This window comes from Peromyscus eremicus, chromosome 7 (genome assembly GCF_949786415.1).
Source record: "Peromyscus eremicus chromosome 7, PerEre_H2_v1, whole genome shotgun sequence".
NCBI classification, from domain to species: Eukaryota; Metazoa; Chordata; class Mammalia; order Rodentia; family Cricetidae; genus Peromyscus; species Peromyscus eremicus.
The window spans coordinates 115,825,899-115,834,339 of NC_081422.1; the positions used below are offsets into that span (position 1 = coordinate 115,825,899).

General features: G+C 47.1%; 1 long non-coding RNA gene across 1 annotated transcript; it reads left to right on the forward strand.

Moving 5' to 3' along the window:
* The first annotated feature begins 1,152 nt into the window (after nucleotides 1–1,152).
* Nucleotides 1,153–7,179, forward strand: LOC131915563 (uncharacterized). Its single transcript, XR_009380363.1, has 4 exons — nucleotides 1,153–1,230; nucleotides 3,407–3,487; nucleotides 6,091–6,208; nucleotides 6,956–7,179. It is a non-coding gene; the product is annotated as an uncharacterized LOC131915563 (long non-coding RNA).
* Nucleotides 7,180–8,441: the final 1,262 nt, after the last annotated feature.

The window sequence follows — 8,441 nt, forward strand, 5'->3', positions numbered from 1 at the left end:
AAGCAGCCCCCTGAAAACTACGCCTGAAGTCTGGCCCACTGCTCTCCCAGCTCTTCACAAAACAAAAGGCAGGAAATACTAGCTCGGGTGACGTTTGGTCTGTCATCTACCACCTTAGCCGGGACCCTGACTCTCACCGCCTGCTAAAATACCCTCCCTCTGTTTGGCAAACTGTGGTCCCACCGCAAGCTCAACTTCCCTAGCAACCCTAGCAATAGTGGCTAACCGCAGTGTTCTCGTCTCTAGAGCCTGACTTACGTTTCCTCTTTCCCGGTCTTATAATTACACAGGCCTATAAGTGGGGCTGGGGCTCTGGTTCTTACTAGGACACCCCCCCCCCCAACACACACACACAAGTGCGTTTTTTTTTCTTTTCTTTTCTTTCTTTCTTTCTTTTCTTTTCTTTTCTTTTTTTTTTTTTTTTTGGTTTTTCGAGACAGGGTTTCTCTGTGTAGTTTTGGTGCCTGTCCTGGATCTCACTCTGTAGGCCAGGCTGGCCTCGAACTCACAGAGATCCGCCTGGCTCTGCCTCCCGAGTGCTGGGATTAAAGGTGTGCGCCACCACCGCCCGGCGCGTTTCTTAAACAGAACCTGTGGCACTGTTGAATTGTTCGTCCCTTGTCTCCCCATCTCTGGTCTAACAAACACAAGTTGAGCGTGAGAGGTCCCCATGAGACACCAGAGTGGCCGCAGGAGCAAGCTGAGTCCTCAGCTGGGAAGGACAGTCTAAATTAGATTTCGAGAAGAAGGGTGTGCAGTCACCTCCTTCCCTCACTTCGGTACTCCTAAGCAAGACTTTTTGCACCACCTGTTTGATGCGGAAGGTCTTCGTGTGACAGTAAGATCACCTAGTCAGCTCCTGGACTTTCGTTCAGCCAGCCTCAAGCGCTCTTGGACAGCATTGATACTTCGGAAATGAGTCCAGCCTCGTTCAGCTCCGCCACACCCCCGATTCCTCCTGCAGGTCCGGAAGAGAGGAAGACGGCCTTGTGTGGGACCCCTGTGGGCTCCCAAGCGGACGCAACTCTGGCTGCAGCACTTCTGTGCCTCGTCCGGCTTGCCTCAGAAGCTGAAGGAGGGAACGATCAGGATTGTGGGGTCCTCCAAGGCGCCTAGAGGGACTCGCAGGGGATTGGCCGGTCGGCATGATGACGTACTTCCGGCCAGTGAGCTTTAAAAGCCGAGGGTGTGGTTGGGAGGGGCAGTGTGGTGTCTTCCGTCTGACCTTTGGTAGGTGGATTGGGAAGGGACCCGAGGGAGGGGGGGAGACCCCGTGGGGGAGAGACCCCGTGGGGGGGAGACCCCGTGGGGGAGAGACCCCGTGGGGGGGAGACCCCGTGGGGGGGAGACCCCGTGGGGGGAGACCCCGTGGGGGGGAGACCCCGTGGGCAACACCCGTATGGGGGGGAGACCCAGTGGGGGGGAGACCCAGTGGGGGGGAGACCCAGTGGGGGGGAGACCCCGTGGGGGGAGACCCAGTGGGGGGGAGACCCAGTGGGGGGGAGACCCCCGTGGGCAACACCTGTGGGGGGAGAGAGCGCCGTGGGCGACGCCTATGGGGGGAGAGAGCGCCGTGGGCGACGCCTGTGGGGGGAGAGAGCGCCGTGGGCGACGCCTGTGGGGGGGGAGACCCCGTGGGTGACGCCTGTGGGGGGGAGACTCCGTGGGTGACCCTGTGTGGGGGGGAGACCCCGTGGGTGACCCTGTGTGGGGGGGAGACCCCGTGGGTGACCCTGTGGGGGGGGAGACTCCTTGGGTGACCCTGTGGGGGGAGAGGGCGCCATGGGCCGGACGCCTGTGGGGGGGAGACCCCGTGGGCGACGCCTGTGAGGGGAGACCCCATGGGTGACGCCTGTGGGGGGGGAGACCCCGTGGGTGACGCCTGGCGGGGGAGACCCCGTGGGCGACGCCTGTGTGTGGGGGGAGACCCCGTGGGTGACGCCTGTGGCGGGAGAGGGCACTGTGGGCCGGACGCCTGGGGCAAGAAGAGGCCGCGGGGTCCTGGAGGCCCAGAGCTTATGCGCTCTGCCTGAAGCCCTCTCTCTGCACAACTAAGCAGGCGGACCTGAGGCGTAGACAGGCCGGGGGAGGACATGGTGTTTTTGTCAGGGGTGTCTCCCGTTATCGCAGACTCAAACCCTAGTGCTGCTGATCCATCTCTGGGCGATTTTAAAAACACTTTCTGCCCTTTGAGTGGTCCCAAGAAATTGGGCTCTGATAACTTCATTTGCCTGCCAAAAATTTCAGCGTTCTATAACATGCAAGTTCCCCACCAAGGTGGAGTGCACAATTCATGTGTAGAGCCCTGAAATTCAGAGTATATTAATGTTAATTCCAAAACAGGTACTTTTAATAAAGCATCCAATGTGTGCGAGGTGTAACAGTTTTCAATGTATATGTGATATTTTTCTTGACTTGGTTATTTATACCATTCATTCTCTTCATACTTTTATGTCTTAGATACTTGTGCAGCAGGCAGTTGTTTACTTTTCAGGTGTTATCTAAGAAGCATAAATCTTGCCCATCCACTCTTGAATAACAGGATTACTTTCTAATTATTAAAGGATGAATCTACTCAGAGTGGGAATTATAACTAAGAAATGAAACTGATTTGTTTCCCTATGCTAGACTATTTGAAATCATGTGAAGTTGATGGATTCCTTTAACACAATAGTGTTTTCCTTCTCACTCCCACTGTTATAAAATTGAGCAAATATATTACAAGCAATCTATATTCAGAGAACATAAACCTAATAAACTATCTTTGGTTTTTCAAGACAGGGTTTCTCTGTAGTCCCAGTTGTCCTGAAACTAGCTCTGTGGACCAGGCTGGCCTCGAACTCACAGAGATCTGCCTGCCTCTGCCTCCCGAGTGCTGGGATTAAAGGTTTGCGTCACCACTGCCCAGCTCTGACAAAATATCTTTAAATTATTTGACTTGCTTTACTAAAAAGATAGACACTATTGTTAAGTAGCATGGGGAGAGGTTGATTCTGAGGTCTTTCAGTATCCAATGGATTTCATGTGTAGAACTCATTGCTCTCTGTATCTGGAGTCTATGATCTTAACTGTTCCAAGTGCCAGTTTTCTCTAAATCAGTTCATAACATTCCGTGCACTGTTTTTCCTATTTTCCTTTATCACCTTTCCTTGGTATTGTCTCTGGATTACTGAAGTTATAGTTTTGACAGTACATATTATCATTACACATTTCTTGGATGATCCTGTTCCATTTTGCATTCTCTAATCTGCCTGCTATCTCACCTTTGTTAAGACTAGAATTGCCACTAATAAGAACTGAGTGATGAGTAGTACTTCACAGGATCTTCAGAACAGGACAGATCAAGGATTGTATGCAGAAGTCAAACAGAATTATTATCACTAATAGTTTCTCTGTTTACCTTCAGGTTCTGAAATTTTCAAACCTGCATTGACTACAGGACTAAGATTTTATGATGGAAAATATCTCTGTAAAAGCAGAGCCTCAGGTAAGCTGGATTGTCTTTGTTTCTGTACAGATGTGTGAGTGTACAGTGATATATGTACATGTACCTATGTGTGCATTCACGTTAATATATAACTTAGAAATTTCTCACTGAGGTTTAACTTACATTTATGTTTTAACTATATAGCTCACTTTTTGAAACACATACGTTCATATGATATCACTTATGTTAATACTTTAAAATGTTCCATTTTTATGCCCTTCCTATGCCACTGGGATCACCCTTCCCCCAGCACTGGGATTATAGATTCCTGCCCCCATGCCCAGCTTTTATGTGGTGCTGGGGACCTAAATTCAGGTCTTTGTCAAAGACTATTGGGGTCCAGCCCCTCTGTAGTCTTTTCCCAGGGTTCCAGAAGAGACATTACCAGCGGTGAGAATTAATCTGAGGAATACTGAGCTCTTTAGTCCATTCACTTTATTCTTCTAAGTCAAAAATCTCTCTATTCAGCTATACAATTCTGTTCTCATCCTTAGCTCCTTTCTGTCCCTTCCCCTCCGTCCTCTCATTGTTCTACATTCCTTCCATCTTTGTCTCTTCCCTCTCTCTGCTCTGCCGCTTTCTGCTTGGGCAGGGCAAGTCTACTTGGTAGCTAGGCTTCCTAAGTCATAGCTTGATGCACCTGGTATGTGAAAGCCCTTTTGTTCTGAGTTAGTTGTTAAAGGGGAAGTCTAGAGATACCATTTGGGCTATGAGAGAAAGGAGGGTTAAGCTTAATTTGCACAAGAAGCAAAGGTTTGTACTTAACATTCTCCTGGCCTTGGCAGTTGTCTCCATGTGGATATACATCTTAATTCAGGAGACTAGCAGGTGGTCTGGGTGTTTATCTATCTGCAGTCTGTCCTTAGAAAGTCTGGGAAGTATCTCAGATAAAATACTTTTGTCCAGAGATGGCCCTAGCTGGATACTTGTTAATGATGGTAATTATAGAAAGGCAGACTTTTGAGTCTAATGCTGAAAAATAAAGGAACAGAAGCCAGAAAAGATGAGTCTTCACTGTGTGATTTATTGTCAATACAGTTGGGGGAAATTATTCAAATACCCCAAATGTGGGGAAAATTGTGCCCAGAAAATGATCAAACACTGTTCCAATAATGGAAAAGCTACAGTAGCACACGAGAAATTCATAGCAGGAAACAACTAATATTCAAAAGCCAATATCACCAAGACTCCTTAAGACTTGGCTTTATCCTCTGGAAGAGATCTTAACTCTTTCAGGTAATAGCTTTTGCCATAGTCAGCTGAATTCTTGCTTTATGTTTCTGCAGCTTGTAGCAGATCATCATGCTGTGAAATAAGTGTTTTACTCACTGGACCATTTTTCCAGCCAATGGTATCCTCCTTCCCTCTGCACTGGGCATACTAGGTGTTCTGATTAGTTTTTGTATTTTCAAGACAGGGTTTCTCTGTGTAGTTTTGGTGCCTGTCCTGGATCTTGCTTTGTAGACCAGGCTGGCCTCGAACTCACAGAGATCCTCCTGGCTCTGCCTCCCGAGTGCTGGGATTAAAGACGTGTGCCACTGCCACCTGACTAGTGTTCTGACTAGTTTTATGTCATTTTGATATAAACTAAAGTCATTTGAGGGGAGAGAATATCAATTGAAAAAATGCCTCCATAAGATCAGGCTATAGGCAAGTCTGTAAGGTATTTTCTTAATTAGTGACTGATGGGAGGGCCCAGCTCATTGTAGGTGGTGCCATCCCTAGGCTGGTGGTCCTGGGTTCTATAAGAAAGTAGGCTGAGCAAGTCAGTAAACAGCACCCCTCCGTGACCTCTGTGTAGCTCCTGCCTCCAGGTTCTGCCTTACTTGCGTTCTGTCCTGGCTTCCTTTAATGATGGACTATGATGTGTAAGTGTAAGCCACATAAACACTTTCTTCCCCAACTTGCTTTTGCTCATGATATTTCATCATAGCAATAGTAATCCTAACTCAGACCCCAAGCAAGCACTCTACCATGATCTACTGCCCCAACTGCAGTCTTGTCTTTTTTTTTTTTTTTTTTGGTTTTTCGAGACAGGATTTCTCTGTGTAGCTTTGTGCCTTTCCTGGAACTCACTTGGTAGCCCAAGCTGGCCTCGAACTCACAGAGATCCACCTGGCTCTGCCTCCCGAGTGCTGGGATCAAAGGCGTGCGCCACCACGGCCCGGCTACAGTCTTGTCTTTTGATGGATAGAGGCACTCGTGTGTGTGTGTGTGTGTGTGTGTGTGTGTGTGTGTGTGTGTGAATTGCTAGATCATGAAAGATGCATTTGGTTAGTTTTTTATTAGATGCTATATAGAAGTTTTCTAAAACAGTCATTTCAGCCTGGTGGCAGTGGTGCACGCCTTTAATCCCAGCACTCAGGAGGCAGAGGCAGGCAGATTTCTGTGAGTTCGAGGCCAGCCTGGTCTACAGAGGGAGATCAGGACAGGCACCAAAACTACACAGAGAAACCCTGTCTCAAAAAACCAACCAACCAAACAAACAAACAAACAAACAAACCAGTCATTTCAGTTTTTTGCTTTTTATATTTTCCTCAGCAGTATACAGTTGCTCCCCATGATTGTCTGATGCCTAGGAAAGCTGCTATTTGCTGTTTCAGATTTTTGAAGATGTGGCTATGTACTTCACAGAGCAGGAACTAGCCAGCTTGACACTTGATCAGAAGGCCCTGTACAAGGATGTGGTGCTTGAGAACTTTGCACATGTGGCTTTTCTGGGTAAGGTTTCTGTGCTGTAGATCGTTGTTGGGTCCTCAGGTTGAAGGGCTTGCTTAGAATTATTAGCCGAATTGAGATGGTAAATGTGTAGCTCATTCTGACTCTTTGCTTCATGTAAACTGTAATGGACAGCACCTTTCCTCGGTGTGTGTGTGTGTGTGTGTGTGTGTGTGTGTGTGTGTTTAAGGGCCTTGAAGATATATGTTAGGCAAGTACTAAACCACTGAGTTGTATCCTTAACCATGCTCCCATTTAAATTATTTTTTCAGCTTTCAAAAAAGAGTTTTAATATATTTTAGTCATACATAATGGGTTTCATTATGAAATTTTATACATGAGTAAAGTATTTTTGGTCGTGTTTTCTACCCCATTACCCCTCACATATCACTGCACTGTCTAATCTCATTTGTCTTCCCAAATTTGTCCTGTCTGCTTTCATGTGTTTCAACTTTGGTGTGTGTCCTAATGAGTTATTGGAGTTACAGGATCGTCAGTGTTGGTACATTAAAGTGCTTCTATTTAGAGGGATATCTAGAATAAAATCTCAGATACTTCACTGGTTATATGTGCACAGTCACTTTTCTGTGCTCCCCTAGCTTTGCATTGGTGTAGTGTTATCTTGTGTAGTGACAAATAGAACAAGGAAATTATTTTTGCTTTTTATGACAACGTTAAAATTTAAAAATTATTTTATATTGAAATGTGTAAAGGTAGCTTACAGATACTGTGATTTTCCCTCTCCCTTAGGGTACATCTCAAAACTAAAAAAATACGCTCAGCTGGCCGAAGCAGAGGCATCCAGGGTGAAGGCGTTCCTCTAAGTCAGGTGTGCGGGAGACAGGGATAAAGGAAGGGGATGTCAGAGCCGTGTCACTGCTGTCAAGTGCAGGTTTTTCTGTAGCCATGCACATTTCCATCCAAGTAGATGCAATGCTTTTAGTTCATTAAAGTTGTTCATTATGAAGTGCAAAGCAGGCCATCGTGTCCTTTTTAATAGCTTTATGAGGATAGAATTCACAAACCATACACTTAAAGTGAAATAAAAACCCTTTTCAGCAAATAATAAGAAAGATAATAATGGGGTAGAAATGGGCTTTCAGGCTTAGCCAGTGAGCTACATAATGTGACATCTAGCTCATTTTAAATTTGGGCTGGAGTCCAGAGAAAAAGTTCCTTTGACTAAATGGTATGAATATTGACACAAAATTCTACCAATTGATCTTAAGATTCTGAATTTAAGCTTCTCCAGAGGAGCACTCATAGAGTTTAAGATAGCTGTGGGATGCTATTATCTCTGAACAAAGTTGGGGTTGACTGGTGAGTAAAGAGCTGTGGCAAAAAAAAAAAAAAAAAAAAACATTGTGGGCTAGTCCTCGAGTCCTTCTGTGTCCTGCCGTTCAGAGTGTCCCATCTCCACATCCAGCTCTGCTTCTCCCCTCCAGTTCTGACATGGTTGGGATGGATACCACTACAAGGAAATACGTGAAGGAGAAGTGGGCAAGTTATCAAAACGGCCCCGTCTATGAGAGAGGTGGCACTGGAGAGGTGATGGAAGCGACTGCTGTTGGCCCTGCGCCAAGCCCTCCTCTTGGCATTGGAGACTATGGCAGTTGCAGTTTCCTGTTCTCACTGAGCTTGGAGTTGGCTGGTGAAGACAAATTCAGAGAAGCAGTAATGATAAGAAGGATTGACTCGGTGCCAAAAAAAGATTGACTTAAGTCAGATCTGCTTCCAGCACTTAGTGACAGGATAGGCATGAGCGACACTGGAGAGGCCCAGCACAGGCAGGGTAGACGCCACTATGCTAAGCAAATACACGCTGGAGAGAAGGCAGAGAATGAAGCGGATCTGTTTAAACACTATGAAGAGAGACCAAACCGGCGATGAGAGAGTGGTGAGGAACAGTCTGATGTGAGTAGTCAGCGCCACCTGAGACCATGGAAATCCCTGGGCCTGTGCTGCCAAGGAGGGCCATATTTAGGTCTGTGGTCCTGAAGTAGCACGGGCCTGGGTCAATGTCTGTGGCCCATTGTACACATCCTCCTGCTCTGGGCTGCCATCTGGGGCCATGTTGATGTCCAAGGACTGCACAGAGCTGCCCCCTACCCCCAACCCCTCACCCCACCACATGGCCTGGGCATCATGGGAGAGCTGGCCCTACCCCTTGCTGGCTGCAGTACTTGGGAGCTCACCTGGGCAGCACAGTAGAGCTGACCCTGGTGGTATGGACATA